Source organism: Lissotriton vulgaris, chromosome 9 (assembly GCF_964263255.1).
Source record: "Lissotriton vulgaris chromosome 9, aLisVul1.2, whole genome shotgun sequence".
NCBI classification, from domain to species: Eukaryota; Metazoa; Chordata; class Amphibia; order Caudata; family Salamandridae; genus Lissotriton; species Lissotriton vulgaris.
The window spans coordinates 1,037,719,710-1,037,735,994 of record NC_141697.1 but is presented as its reverse complement, the minus strand read 5'-3'; positions in this window follow the sequence as shown (position 1 = coordinate 1,037,735,994).

Below are 16,285 nucleotides of genomic sequence, written 5' to 3'. Positions count from 1 at the left end.
AGTATGCAAAGCACAGACATGTACATGTCAACATACACTGATGGTGTATTGAATGAAGTGGATAGTGGACGCTACCATGATAGTACAGTCAGTAGGGAAGATTACGGAAATGTAGCGTTTACGTGCTCCCTCCCCCACCCAAATCTTTAGCATAGTGGGCTGGCTCAGCGTACGCAAGGGTAGCGTAGGGGTATGAATAAAAGGCACATTTCTCTGGGTGTGGTTCTCTTATGGAATGGTGAACATGTCTGCCAGGTCTGCATAGCTTACACCGCCACGAAGTTGCCCACGTGAGCGAAGGTGGCTGCGTCAATGATGCTCTCATCGTGCTGGTACTCGGAAACCGCCATAGACGCTGTGACGCATATATGCCGCACAGTTCACCTTTCCACCCATCGTATGTGAAACAGGGCCCACCACATGCCAGCGGAAGCTCCTGGCCCGAGGTCTGCGAGCCAGGAAGACTCCTGAGATTAACGCTGGCTACCGCGACACAGGCACACAGCGCCCAGCCTGAGATCCAGCAGCATGGAGTGCTATGTATACTACTGACACAGTAGTCGAACAGGTAGCAACAGTGGAACAATGTCTTGATCCCACAATGGACAATGTTAGAACTGCATCTGAGAGTGGAGATGAAGGTACTCCCTTCGACCAGGTGCAACCAACTGTAGGTCCCAACAGTGGAACGGTGTCTTGATCCCACAATGGACGATGTCCGATATTACCTGCTGCTTGCTTTTCACAGAACTCCCTCTGTTGAGGTGCATTACACTCTGTGCTTCCGTAGCTATCTGCTGTAGAGTATTATTGGGCTTGGTTGACTGTAGTCAGTGGACTACACTGCGGTACAGCAGGTCCGACACTGAAATGGGGGTTTTGATTCTATAATTGAGGATGTCAGAAGTTAAAGTCAGTGAATATTTCTGTTTACGACCTCCGGCCAGGTGTAACCAACTCTATGTCCCAACAGTGGAACAGTGTCTTGATCCCACAATGGAAGATGTCCGATATTACCTGCTGCTTGGTTTTCATAGAACTCTCTCTGTTGAGGTGCATCAGAGTCTGCGCTTCCGTAGCTAACTGATGTACATGATTATTGTGCTTGATTGACACCAGTCGGTGGAGTAGACCGTGGTACAGCAGGTCTGAACTGTGAAACAGGGTCTTGATTCTATGATTGAGGATGTCAGAAGTTAAAGTCTGTCATTATTTCTGTGTACCACCTCCGATCAGGTGCAACCAACTCTAGGTCCCAACAGTGGAACGGTGTCTTGATTCCACAATGGAAGATGTCCGGTATGACTTGCTGCTTGGTTTTCATAGAACTCCCTCCCTTGAGGTACATCAGACTCTGTGATTGTTTAATTAAAGAAACCAGTAGTCAAGCAACTACAAAGTCTTTTCAAATATACACAATATCCTTTTAGTATACTTGCTTGAATAATTTTTTTTAGATGACTTATAGGTTTACTACAATGACCAAATTTATCTTGCAAGTCCAAAGGAACACTGAATCATCTACACTGCGGACAGTAGAAATCGCAATTCGAATTGTTTTGATGTATTTATTGCAGAGTTTTCTGTAATTTATGTTGTTGTATTTTGTGAAGAGGAAGTGAGAAAAAGTATTCATGGATGTTTGTGTGAGTACTGCCTTCAATTAACACTGCAGACTGCTGTGTTCATGATTCCGATCGAGTCGGTATTGTAGATGAGGTAGTCCTGTAAGAAAAGACATTGCTGCAGTGCGCTCTGTCCGCACCACGCATACACATCATTGCAGGCTCCACATACACTTTTTGATGCTTCGCATATGACAAATTGTGTGGCTCAAGTCCACCTTACGTTGCTCTGGGCCCTTGCTGACCACTCTCTCTGGCCTACACTGCAGACACCAGTATTTACAATGCAGATCGAGTCGCTATTGCAGATGATGCTGTGTTGATGGCGACAGATATTACTCCTAGTACGGCACGCCCGCAGCACGCATCATCACTGGCTGTGCACATGCTGAATGCTTTTGATGTGGCTATCTTAGTGCACTAGAACTGATGGACCCTTTATGATACAATCTTTTTGTGTATTATTTTAGATCTATTGATTGTGTGGGAAAACTTTGGTTATGTAACTTTTAGGTGTATGGCTATCACAGGTTTGAGGCTACTTTACAGACGATGAATATTGATGAAGATGGTGGTTGCATGTTGTGTGTAGTGTAAGATATGTGTACATAGCAAAAAGTTTCAAAAAAGGTCTCTAAGCAGAAGAGGTGTGTCTCATCAAATGCTGTAGAGAGAATGACTAAAACGGATGGCGTTTTGCAACTGCTACAATGAGAAATGTTATGAACTAATGAAATGCTTTTTTTAAGGTCACATAGCAATCGGGTACTCAGCTTGCAAAGGAGACCACACCCGACGCGATTTTGAGACAATATATTTACTATAAGTTTATTACAGTTAGAAATATATAAATGTTTAAAATATTTTAGATTATCGCTTGCTCTCATGTACACTTTAAAGTTATTTACATATGCTTTTGAGACATAAAAAAATATGAGGGAATGGCATACCCGGCGTGACACCATACGTCTATGAGGTAACACAGAGCCTGGCAGTGTGCACTCATCACATACGGAATGCGCAGTGGGCGTGACCCCATATGTACATGACTTCATGCGCGGCTTGGCACTGCGTACCCGTTGCATACCAAACTAGAAGCTGGCGTGACCTCATACGTATATGTTGTTACGCGGGACGCGGTGCCACGAACCCGTCAGATACAAAATGCGCATCATTTTAATATGGTGGATAGCATTTGCATGCTTGGTAGACTACCAGTACGGGCCTTTAGTTTTCACCAAAAAAAAGAAAAAATTATATACATATTTTTTGGGGAAGATATAAAATATTACATAATTTTAAAAGTTAAAGAAAGGATAATAGAGTTGCAAAATGTTGTAAAAAAAATTCGAAAAATATAGGTTTTATAAATATAACATTTAAAAAACCTTCGGAATTCACTGAAAAAACCATAGGTTTTACAGACGTTATAATTAGAAATTAGCATTTAAAAAAACCTTTGAAATTCACTGAAAAAAACATAGGTTTCAGGGGCGTTATAGTTATTTGGACATTTCACTCATACAAAACGATAGAAATTCCCCTGTTATAGTTAGTTGAGCTAACTATATCTCGCGGCCCAGCAATGCACTGCTGATGATGTCACATATTACATCATTCATGACATGGTCAGTGACATCATTGATGACATCCCTATGACATCTCAAATGACATCACTGATGACATCATCCAAATGACAATCTGATGCACCTCATCAGACTCTAATATAACACTTGATACACCCACTGTAAAATGCAGACTATAATTTTCGAAACCATGAACATACCTATACCAGTTAGTACATATCCACTGACTAATTCCTATGTCTACACACATCAATTGATTCACCCATACAGTCAATCAATCAATCAATCATTTCCATTTGTAAAGCGCGCTACATACCCGTGAGAGTCTCAAGGCGCTGGGGATGGGGGGGTGTTTGCATTGCTACTGTTTAAAAAGCCAGGTCTTGAGAAGTGTTCTGAAGGTCAGCAGGTCCTGGGTCTGTCCTAGGCCGGTAGGGAGAGTGTTCCAGGTCTTGGCGGAGAGGTAGGAGAAGGATCTGCCGCCGGAAGTGGTTTTCTGGAAGCGTGGAACTGTGGCAAGGGCAAGGTTGGCAGAGCGGAGGCTGCGGGTGGGGGTGTAGAAGCTGAGTCGGTCGTTGAGGTATGCTGGTCCGGCGTTGTGTAGGGCCTTGTGTGCGTGGAAGAGGAGCTTGAAGGTGATCCTGTTGTTGACGGGGAGCCAATGCAGGCCTCTCAGGTGGGCTCTGATGTGGCTGCGTCGGGGGACGTCGAGGATCAGTCGTACCGAGGCGTTCTGGATGCGTTGCAGCCGTCTCAGAAGCTTGGTTGTTGTTCCTGCGAAGTGGGCATTCCCGTTATCTAGTCTGCTGGTGACAAGGGCCTGGGTTACAGTTTTCCTCATGTCGGAGGGGATCCATTTGAAGATCCTGCTGAGCATTTGGAGGGTATAGAAGCAGGAAGCGGAGACGGCGTTGACCTGCTTGGTCACTCATACATATAGTCAGCTATCAATACAACATTATCATATTCACTCAAACATCTGTACAGACACTCAGACACCTCTCATTCATAGAGTTATTCACACACACGGGCTATTAGGATGCGTCCGCCACTGGGGCGGGCGCATCCTAATAGCCCGCACGGGACCCCCGTCCTTATGACGGGTGGTCCCTTCCACCACGAGGATGTCGGGCGGACAAAGTCTGCCCGCCATCCTAATGATGTCCATAGTCATTTATACAGTCCAACACTCACATATACTGCCTTTGACATATGCAGTTACTCACACATGTACCACTGAGGCATCTATTCACTCACCAAGACATCCATACACAAACTCACCCAGCCATACAGCCATTGACGGATACAGACTTGAACACATATATGCAGTGAATTATCCACTCACACATTTATGCAGAGTCACACCCCTCCACCCTCGCACACAGACACTCAGGCACCAATGCAGATACTCAGACAAGCAATCAATAGTCCATATAGGTCTTCATTTAGCAGCTAACCAAACCATGCAACCACTTACACACCATCTGACAACCTAAACCATGTGAATGTCTGTAACAATGGGTACCACATGCATTAAGTAAAACACAATGAATCCCTCACATATACAGTCAGTCACACAGCTACTTAATCATGGTTCATGTCTCTTCTACACTCATTTATTCTTCAATACACCTTGGCATATATATATAAAACATATTTACATTCTACAGAAACATCATTTGAGATCTCATCAGTGTTATGATCAGGACACAGACACCAACCAAAATATCATATTCATGGTAGGACTATGCACTAAGAAAAATTCCCAAATAGGAGTATTCATTTTCTATTTCCTGGAGTGTCCATTGTTATAGTTGGCTATAATTAAACTCCTAATAATAAAAATATCAATTAACATAATATATATTTGTCTTAAAAAGCTCAAAGAAATTAATCAATTTACATAATTACTTTTTGATTAAAAAAAATTATGCGATTATAGTTTAATTAACTTCCCATCCTCTACCCCTACAAAACTAGCAACCCACACTTAAAATGTAATTTAAAAAGCAACTATTCCATAACATACATATTTAAAAAATATATATACAATGAACAATGTCTTGTTAATTAATTGTTACTTAATCTTAATTAACTTTCCACCCAAGACCCGTACAAAGCTAGCATCCCACAACTAAAATTCAATTAAATTAAATAAGTATTCCACAATATACACATTTAAAATTCAATGAAATAATTAATTTACAAAATAATCATTATTAGTTAATGCATTATTTGAAATTAGCTACCCATACTATACAACTAAAGACCTAGCATTCCACAACTAAAATATAAGCAAAATAAAACAGAATCCCATGTTTCACATATTTAATAATTCATTAAATAATTCATAAATAATACAATGTTAATTAATTATTACTCAATAATCAATATTCCTTTTAATAATCCAGTCATAGACACCAGCCTAGTGTCTATGAGTGGATTATTAAAAGGAATATTGAACTTTATAATATCACGACTCAGCGTCTTTATAAGAGGACATTTCAAAGACGTATTAACCTCCCGTGACTAGTGGAGACGTACATTCGCAGTGATGCTTTTTCATCTATGACAAAAATATAGATTCTTTTTCCAAGTTTTGGATATGCTTTCGGGACAGGGAGCATGTGAAAAGTGCACACTGGTTTACTGAAGATTGAATATTTTGGTAATATTTGGGTTGGTGCTTTGAAAAAGGAGTGGTCCACTGTCCAAACTGTTTTGTACTATGTATTTATAGTTATGATATTAGTGCAAGAGAAATATATTTTTTCTGAAGAATTAATGTATAAATGCTCTGCATCCTGCTTGTCGTACATAATTTATTATATGATAGAAACATCTTTTATGTATTGTGTTTTATGTTTTTCTTAGGATTTTTTTTGGCATGATTTATCATTTTTGTTATTGTTCTTTTGACAGCCCTGAAGAGAATATATCACAAAACATTAGTTGCCTATTTAATACATTGATTATCTATATTTTCTGATGGGCAGATGATTTTGACATGTTAATAACTGAAGCTGAATATTTGGGTCGGACAAATTGAATTAATTAATTTGTATCAAAGAAGAAAGACTCTTAAACTCCACAGGTTTAACTCGGAAAACTTCCTTTTTTTAAATGTGTGATTTCATGACCTCCACTGGGAAGCCACCAGGGTTCTTGGGAGGGATCTGGGACATTTCCTCATTACCTGTTGGGAATGTATATATATTTACATAGTTTATTATTATCATTTATAAATTCTATTTATTAAATTAAAAATATCAACCTGAAAAATAAAATTAAAATGCAATACATAATACTTCAGACTGACAATAAAAAATTGCAATGATATAAACTATAAATATACAAAGGAACACAACCTTAATTAATTTGAATAACCACATATTTCTCTATCACCTAAACACACATTATAACATAATAAAACATAATTTAAATATATATGTCACTATAAATAACATTGCAAAAACAACATTTCCCACCTAATAAAATATATATAAATTATAATTACAGTTTCAATGCTCAAGTCCTTGTAAATTAAATTACGAGCCCAAAAAAGCCATTCTAACGAAAGGGCCAATTACGATGGCGAACGGTTGGACCACCACCTGCAATTGCAGTGGTCAGGAGACTGCCAGACAAGCAGGTGGCAGTCCAGCTGCCACAATACAATGTGAATGCTGTGCCAGCGGTCCGAAAGTGCTCCTTATCACAGCAGTTTGTGCTGTGGCCAAGGTAAAGGGACACAGCACAAGCCGTTGTGATAAGAAGCACCTCCTGCACATCCATGGGCACGGTGACATGGAAGTGAGTTGGGACTAAGCATGAGCGAATTTTGCGGATCTCGCGTTCGCGAATTTTGCGGATTTGCGGATTCGCAATCCGCAAAATCCGCGAATTCCCGCGAATTTGCAGATTTTTTTTTTTTGTGTTCGCCCGTGTTTCTGCCAGTTCGCGAGGGTTTTTACAATTTAGCAATTTGCGAACTTACCTGTCGGGTCGCAAGTTTTGCGAACTTGTTGTTTCTACGTGTCCAGCCTGTTTGGGACACTCTTCTTCATCACTGCCACTCTCTGTCACCACTGCCACTCTCTGACTACTCATGCCACCCTCTGGCCCACCCATGCCACCCTCTGTTTCATCACCACACCCTCTGGTTGTCCAGTGTACAATATTTTCGGCAAAGCAAAGCACACCTTCCCTGCCTCAAGTGACCTGAATTAATTTGGGGCTGATTAATGTGTCACAGAATATTTTTTTAGCTGGCACCTGCTTCCTTAGTGCGCCCTGATTAGTGATCTTTTGCACTTGCTAAGTGCATTCATTGTTGCAAAATTAGTTACAACACCTGCCCTGCTCCAACTGACAATAATGAATTAGGGGCTGATTAATGGATTTTAACTTCCAGCCTGGCTCCTGCTTGTCTCCCTTAGCTGTAATTCAGGACCTTTGTGGCATATGTGTAACTATTCTGAGGTTCAGAGCAGGGTCACATAATAGTTTCAACTGGCAACTGAACTCTGGAGGGGCCCCTCAGGAAGCACTACAGGAAATGGCTACTAATGATGTGCCTGAACTTTTGAACCTGGTAAGTAGTTACTTTCAGTTTTGCTAAGATCGTATTTCTGCAATTTTGCACTTATTCGCGGGGCGCGAACTCACGCGAACAGTGCGAGCAGTGCGAGCAAAATCCGCTGCTCGCGGATTTGCGGATTTTGCGGGAAATTCGCAAATCTCGCGGATTGCGGATTTCCCGAAAATCCGCAAAATCCGCGAGCGGAACGGATTTTCCGCCCATGCCTAGTTGGGACACTTCATGGGCCCCCAGGCCACTTTACGAAAGACAGGAGCCTTGTTTGGGGGACCCCATATCCATTCCAATTGCCTTTTCATGGGGGTCTTTCAGCCATAACAAGTCTGTCGGAAAAGGATATCATAATCCCAACGGCAGTGCCTGCCTTGGCATCGCTATCATTTAGGAATATGAATCCGACTGCTGCCCCACCAAACGGGATCACATATCATGTCAGATGCGGTAGTCTTTCTTCCATCTGCAGTGGGTCTGACCGCCAGCATTGTAATCGGCAGTCAGACAGAAGGGCTGTCGGACCATCACCGATGGTCTGTTGATGTGCAGTCCGACCGCCATAGTAAATGGCCCCAAAGTATCCATAAAAAAGAAACCGAAAAAATGCTAAAATTAACCACACAAAAACAAAACCTCCAATATGACTTGAATAATGCAGGAATTAATCGAAAACACCATAAAATGTAAACATAAATGCTAATAAAAAATAAAATGCAAATGGCAGTGCCTGCCTTGGCATCGCTATCATTCAGGAACATGAATCCGACTGCTGCCCCACCAAACGGGATCACATATCCTGTCAGATGCGGTAGTCTTCCTTCCATCTGCAGTGGGTCTGACGGCCAGCATTGTAATCGGCAGTCAGACAGAAGGGCTGTCGGACCATCACCGATGGCCTGTTGATGTGCAGTCCGACCGCCATAGTAAATGGCCCCAAAGTATCCATAAAAAAGAAACCGAAAAAATGCTAAAATTAACCACACAAAAACAAAACCTCCAATATGACTTGAATAATGAAGGAATTAATCGAAAACACCATAATATGTAAACATAAATGCTAATAAAAAATGAAGAAATGAAGAAAAAAGAAATGAAATGTTGGTTATAAAATAACAAAATATTTTTCTTGAGAAAAAAATCCAAATGAAAAATCTTCTCTGATATCCTAAATCCAAACCTGTAAAGCCAATACTGAGTCTTTTTGACTGTCTCAGGTATGTTGAAGTGAGAAAACGGATTCTGCGACCTATATTCATAAAATATAACACAAGAGTGAGAGCCCAAGCAATCAATTTAGTGCTAAGAATGGAATATCTAGAAATAGCTATAGCTTAGGGTTATTACCTGAAAGAAATTAATCAAATAGTCAGGGGAAAGCTCAAAGAAGTGTAGTGAGAAACCCCCAATACTGAGTCCTTAGAAAGTAACTGTACAACTTGTACCTGAATCAGAGTGTAGGAATCTAAAAATATAAAAGCAAAGCGCATAAACAGTCCAACATGCCAAAGATAGAGTTCAAAGTCAAGGAAAATTTCAAAAAAATATGATGGGCAAACGGCATTAAAAAGATTTATATCCCATAGGTGGAAAAATATATATTTTATTAATCCATGCAAACTATTAAAAATGTTGAAAAGGTTGCAATGCATTTTGTATCTTTTAATATATGAAATATATAAAAACAAAAACTATTATATTTTTCATTTTTATTTGATAATAATTCTGTAAATTGAAAGGTGTGTTTTAGAAAATGTATGAAACCGTAAATTTAAAATGGTATTGTTAACTTAACCAAATAAACACCTTGATAGTAAAAATTATCATAATTATGTGACTACAAAATTACATATATTACTAAATGGTAAGATTTTATGGTGGTCAGATTTACTATTCCCACTACATTGGTGAAAGTGTTGGAATTGGGGAGCAGGGGCCAGATATATAATTGCGATTCAAACCCTAGCCATATTAGGGAAAGTGTTGGACATTGGTGGCAGGAAGATTTCCTATCCCTTTAAACTTAGCCTCATTGTTGAAAGTGTTGGATTTTGGTCGGATCAGATTTACTATTTTCACTCAAAACATATCCACATTGCGAAAAGGAGGGCAGATTTACTATTACTGCTCCAAAATTAGCCATATTGTGGAAAGGTTGGACTTTGCAGGTGGTCATATTTATTCTTACCACTACAAAAGTAGCCACATTGGAGAAAGTGGAGGACTTGGGAGGGATCATATTTACTGTTCCCACTTCAAATTTAGCCATGGTGGGGAAAACATTGGACTTTGCTGATGTCAGATTTACTATTGCATCTGCAAACTTAATCATGATTAGGAAAGTTTTGGGTTTTGAGGTTGTCAGATTTACTATTCTTACTCCAAACTTAGGGACTTATTATGAATTTGGCGGTCCTCCTGTGGCGGTGTCACCGTGCCATCCACAGGAGGACCACCTAAGCTGTGGTAGGACCGCCTGTCGGATTGCGATTGTAGGAGAGCCTAACATGCAGCCAGCTGCTATGACAGCACTTGCAGCATGTTCTTGCAAGGAGTGGCATGCATGTCACACTGTGCATGAACAGGGGTGCAATTCCAGGGGGGCACAACATGTGCCTCCCTGCATGCACGTAAAGGAGTGGCATGGGGGCCCTGTTAGGGCCCCCTTATTGCCTGTCACCCTTTCCATTGCAGGCTCATCACCATGGAAAACGCAGTGGGCAAGGAACTCAGAATATGCTTGGTGATGCCGCAGCATCACCACCAGCATATTCCTGCTCCTGATCACTGAGTGACCGGTAGGATCCTGGACCCCTGGCAAATGCAGTGGTCCTATGGTGGGCTGACTGCCACACTCATAACACTGCAAGTGGGCTTGCAGTGTGGCAGTGGTCAGACCACCACAGCTAGTATGGCGGTCCTATCAACTACTGTACTCTTAATAAGGCCCTTAGCCACATTGGGGAAAGTGTTAGAGTTTGAAGGAATCATATATACTGGACACACTCCGAACTTAGGGGCCCATTAGGATATCTGGTGGATCACCACTAACAGCCCGTGGTGGCGATCCACCCTCCAAATATCCTTTTTCACCCCCACGATATTAGTATTGTGAGGGGTACTGCGGCAGACAGAAAGACCGTCCGCCGCCTTTCCGCTGGTCGGATTTCCGGCCGGGCGGAAAAAGCAGTAAATATGGTGGCTCCGCCATCCATATTAGCATGCCTGAGGTAACATGCCTTTCCATGGTGGAGACTCCGCCATGGAAAGGCGTTCGGAGAATGCCTTTGGAAGCCCTTTGCAGGCCCGTGAGGATGGATGTCTGCACTTGGGGAGTAACCATGGTACACCCCTTCATTGACATGCACAAGGTGGCAGGCACAGCGTGATGCCTGTCACGTTGTTTCAGCCAAAGCACAACATGCATATTTTGCATTGCTGTGGATGCTGTTGACAGCACCGCCTGCCGCAATGTAAAATGGGCTGGATGCGACTGCCAAGGTGGCGGTCGCATCCAAATTGCCATGGCGGGACTGCCGCACCTCTGGCGGTCAGTGCAGTTTACCGCTACGGTGGCGGGTGGACCAAGTCCGCCCGCCATCGTAATAAGTCACTTAGGGCCCGATGTAGGTAGCCCTTTACCGATCGGAATCGGCCAAAAATACCGATTTTCGGCCGTTTCCGATCGGTAAAGGGCTATCGAGATGTAGGGGCACATTTTCGGTAATTTTACCGAATCGTTATCATTACCGAATCAGTAAATTTACCGAATCGGTAATATTTACCGATTCGGTAATGATAACGATTCGGTAAAATTACCGAAAATGCAATGTAGGTAGCCAATGTTCCATCAGCACATGGCTTACAGAATCGGTATTTTACCATGGAATACAAATCCATGGTAAAATACCGATTCCTGTGTACATGCACATCTGTGCATGTACACATGTGCCATGTGACAGACAAACGTGCCCTTAGGGCATGTCTGTGTGCCACATTGCACACATGCCCGTTTTGGGGGTGCTAGAGGGTGTCAAAGTGACACCCCCTGCACCCTTGCCAAATTCGGTATTTACCGAATCGGTAAATACCGATTCGGTATTTGACTTTAATCCTATGGGCTTCAAAGGCCCATAGGATTCAATAGCAAATACCGATTCGGTATTTACCGAATCGGTAAATACCGAATTTGTAAGGAATCGGTAACGATTCCAGATGTTGGGACCTACATCCCATTTACCGATTTTGAAATACCGAATCGGTAAAATTCGGTATTTCAAAATCGGTAAATGGGATTCACCTACATCGGGCCCTTAGTCTTAATGTGGAAAGTGGTGGGCTTGCAGAGTCATATTTATTACTCCCACTCCAAAATTAACCACATTGGGGAGAGGGGTGGACTTTAGAATTGTCAGATGTATTATTCCTACTGCAAACATAACCGCATTAGGGAAAGTGCTGGACTTTTTTGTAGGATGGGTTCATAGTTATTATTCCCAATCCACATTGGGTAAAATGCTTGACTTTGAGAATGGAATATTTATAGCTTCCATTTCAAATTGGCGAATGCATTGGACTTTGGAAAGGTCAGGATTACTATTACCACTGCAAACTTCACAACATTAGGGAAAGTGTAAGACTTTGAGAAGGTCCTATTTGCTACTCCTAATACAAACTTAGCCATGAGGCGAATTTTAGATTGGGAAAGAGGTAATGTTTATTATTGACATTCCAAAGTTAACCACATTGGGTAAGGGTTATTATTAGGGGGTCTGATTTACTATTCCCACACCAAAAGTATGCAACCTATAGAGGTTACTCAATTAAATTAAATTAATACAAGTAACAACAAAATGAAAAAATACTCACAAATTATGAAGCACAATAATACATAAACAAAATTACACCTAGGGGAACTATGCGAGGGTTAGATGGGGTTCCCAGGGGCAACTTACAGACAGGATCCCAGTGCGGAGAGGAGTACGTCAGGGCTGTGTTATGGCTCCGACCCTCTTCTCCCTATTCGTAAACGGAGTGGTTGACCATCTAAAGGGGGAGGAGTCGGATGCCCCATCCCTGGCGGGGGAGAGAATCCCCACACTTCTCTTCGCTGACGACACCCTATTAATTTCCAAATCCCCGGTGGGCTTACAAAAACTCTTGAATCGGTTTAGCTCCTTCTGCACTACCCGAGGCTTAACTATCAATACATCGAAAACCAAATTGATGGCTTTTGCACCCTCAAAAAGATTTAAAAATAATTTTGTGCTTAACAACGCCCCCCTCGAGCTGGTCGAGTCTTTTGACTATCTTGGTGTCCGGATTAACAGCCGCATGTCCTGGAAGGATCATCTTTCCAAAATGTTATTAAACCATCGAAGAGTATCCGGGGTGACGCTGAAGGAGATCCGTGAATCAACTAGTAAACCGGTCTCCCCAGCTATGACCATCTATGAGGGTCAGATTCTTCCTGCAGCACTTTATGGCTCCGAACTGTGGGGGTTTGAAGGGGTTTCTGACTTGATGAGAGCGGAAAACAACTTTTTTAGGAAAGTGGTAGCTCTTCCCACTTCCACCCCAATGATCCCTCTAAGATTAGATCTGGGCAGAAAAACAGTAAAGGACTTGGTGAGGCTACGCCCGTTGTTATTCTGGTCGCGACTAAGAAGAACCGAGGAGCTCGCAAAGTACGCAGAAGGGCTGGATGAACTACTACTACTGGACACTTGTAAAAAAATAGGATGGCTAAATAAACTGAAGGAATTGGCTTTCAGCTTGGGTCTAAAAGAGGCATGGGAGCTGCAATCACCACCACCCAAAGATGTTATAAAAAAACTATACTGGGACTGGGTACAGAGTAACGCTACGAGGTCTACGAATTTGGGCACTCTTACTGACCAATTTTTGTCAATTAAGTGTGTGCGTAAATTGGAACCCTTTCTCGACCTAATAACCAAACCATTGGATCGAGCGCTGTACCTAAAATTGCGATATGGGACGCTCCCGGTTCATGACTTTACGGTGAGATGGTTGAATACAGATGCTTGCTCGCGTGCATGCCCGGGCTGTGCGGCCCCTAAGGAATCGGTGGCTCACTTGTTTTTCGCCTGCCCAGCTTATAAAGGGGCGCGGAAATTCTGGTTGAAACCCGTCTGTAGGGAATTAGGGCTGAGGTGCCATAGCCAGGCACTACGTGTCCTCTCTACAGATTATTCATCTGCCAGCATGATCTGTGGGGTGGCTAAATTTTTGGGAAGTGCGTGGATGACACGTTCCCGCTTACTGAAACTACAATTTGGAGGTTCCATTAGCTGAGGACGATTTTATTGCCAGGAAATTGACGAATGAGGTGTCCATGCTTCTACTGCATTTTATAATCTTTTATTGGTATTTGAAATGTCATGTATATATGTATTCTTTTATGGTGATAAATTGCCGAATAAAGATATTCAAACGAGAACGAAAATTACACCTACAAAATTATAAAAACAAATAATATAATATAAATTAGAGGTTTGTAACCAGGGTAATAAAGGGAACCCCAGCTGATTTGATTGTTAAATGCTTGATATTTTGGTTCTTTGGGCTAATGCTAATTCATTATTTCTGATTGCCAGTATGTGTTTAGACTAGATATGCCTCAACTCGCATCTTATCATTAAAATACACAATTGCAAAATTAGAGTCAATTCATATGACATTTATTGATCTCAGTTCGGCCTTTGACTATGTCAATTTAACAAAACATTGGTCCATTATGGAGTCTAATCTGACATTATGTGTCATATAACGGTAAATATGATGCAGTCTTGCGGTCTCCCTTTCATGCAGCACATCTAGTTGTCTTGCTTTGTCGCATGACAAAATGATAAATATGGACCTGATTGCAAACTGAATGTAGCTTGCATAAGGGTTTAGGACGTGTTTCAGCTGGCTCAATATAGTCATTTCAACTGTGTTAGTCATTTGTATGTAGGGTTGGACTGGCCTATAGAACAATCTGGATCGCCAGAAGAGCTGTTCTGAGAAGGTCATTGTTTGGCTATTTATGGGCCTGTTTTATGGTCTAGTGAGACAGATTTCATTGTTCCTGGTGAGGAATGCGCATGTGCAGGCTCCCGCGGATGTGCAGTTCCAAGAAGACGGCTAGCTGGACAAGGAAGATGACCCCGCAATAAGGTAAGTTCTTATTTAAATCTTTTTTTAGGCTTAAAGTAATTTAATATTGCGGGCGGGAGGCAGGTGGCTAACTTCCGTTCTGCCCCCGAGTGTGCAGAGATTTGCCCCGTTTCTCCGCCTTCATTGCGAAAGGCGGAAGGGGCAAATCTCTGCACATTCCGTGGTCGGAACGGAGATTTCCGCCCACCGCTACTTCATATATAGATCCTTTTTTTCTGAATCACAGGTTTTTTTTGTTCGTTTAATTAATACATTAAAAATATCTAGTTGCTATCATTTAATGGTGAAAGATATATAAATATAATCAATGTAGCTTTAGAAAGACATAGAAATGGAAAAATTACCAGCTACAATTCCTACTCTTTCTCCGTTCTTCTAACCTAATGCGCTCATGTTTTCGTACTCCTGCCTATGTTGTTACTTGAGCACTACAACTATTTAATATAATTTACAATGTGCAATTCAAAGGCTATCCTTTGTAGTCTGAGTTTTTTTGATTGATACAACCTATTTCTTATCAGTAACAGCCTGTTCCATTTATTCATGTAAGACAAGTATTTTACCAATGAATTTTGGTTAATGTCACAGCGTCGAAATTGTATATGCAACTTATCAAATCTCTGATTCAAGGTGAGGCCTTTTCAGAACATTTCCATTGCGATGAAGAAGGATGCTGTTTCTTATACATCGCTTCTCTACTAAATCCCCACGTGGCATGTGAAGGGCATCCTGATGAACCTCGCCAATCGTACATCACTCAGATGGAGACGGCGGCCATTACAGGATGATACCGGCCCATTTGAGATTAGTTTGTAATTTATGGCCATGTAATGAGAACCTTGGCTCTAAGGGGCAGTTAAACGTGTCTTTGATTATCCAACTTTGATCATTATAGGGCAATTTGTGAAACTCATACACGCTCTGCATTGAAAAAAGAAGACCTCAGTAAACTATCCGAGCAATGAAGAAACAATACTTTAATATTAGGTTCAAGGATGAAAACAGAATTGAATTATGAGTCTGGCACGCTTTCTGAATACAGCTTGAGAGCCAAGCAGTAATTTTTCAAGATAAGTAAGTAATGTTTAAAAAAAAAAAAAAATCAAACAACTACTACAGGCGTCTATGTTTTGCTGCTGCAATGATTGACGCTGTAACTCCTCCACTAAGGAAGAAGAGTGTTGCCCCCCTACTGCCTCCCTCCCACCAGCAGCTCAAAAAATGAAAAATAACACGATAATAAACACTTGTTTATTAGCATTTTAGTTTTGCTCTTGGAGCCGGGGCTTGGGGATGGGGCAGGG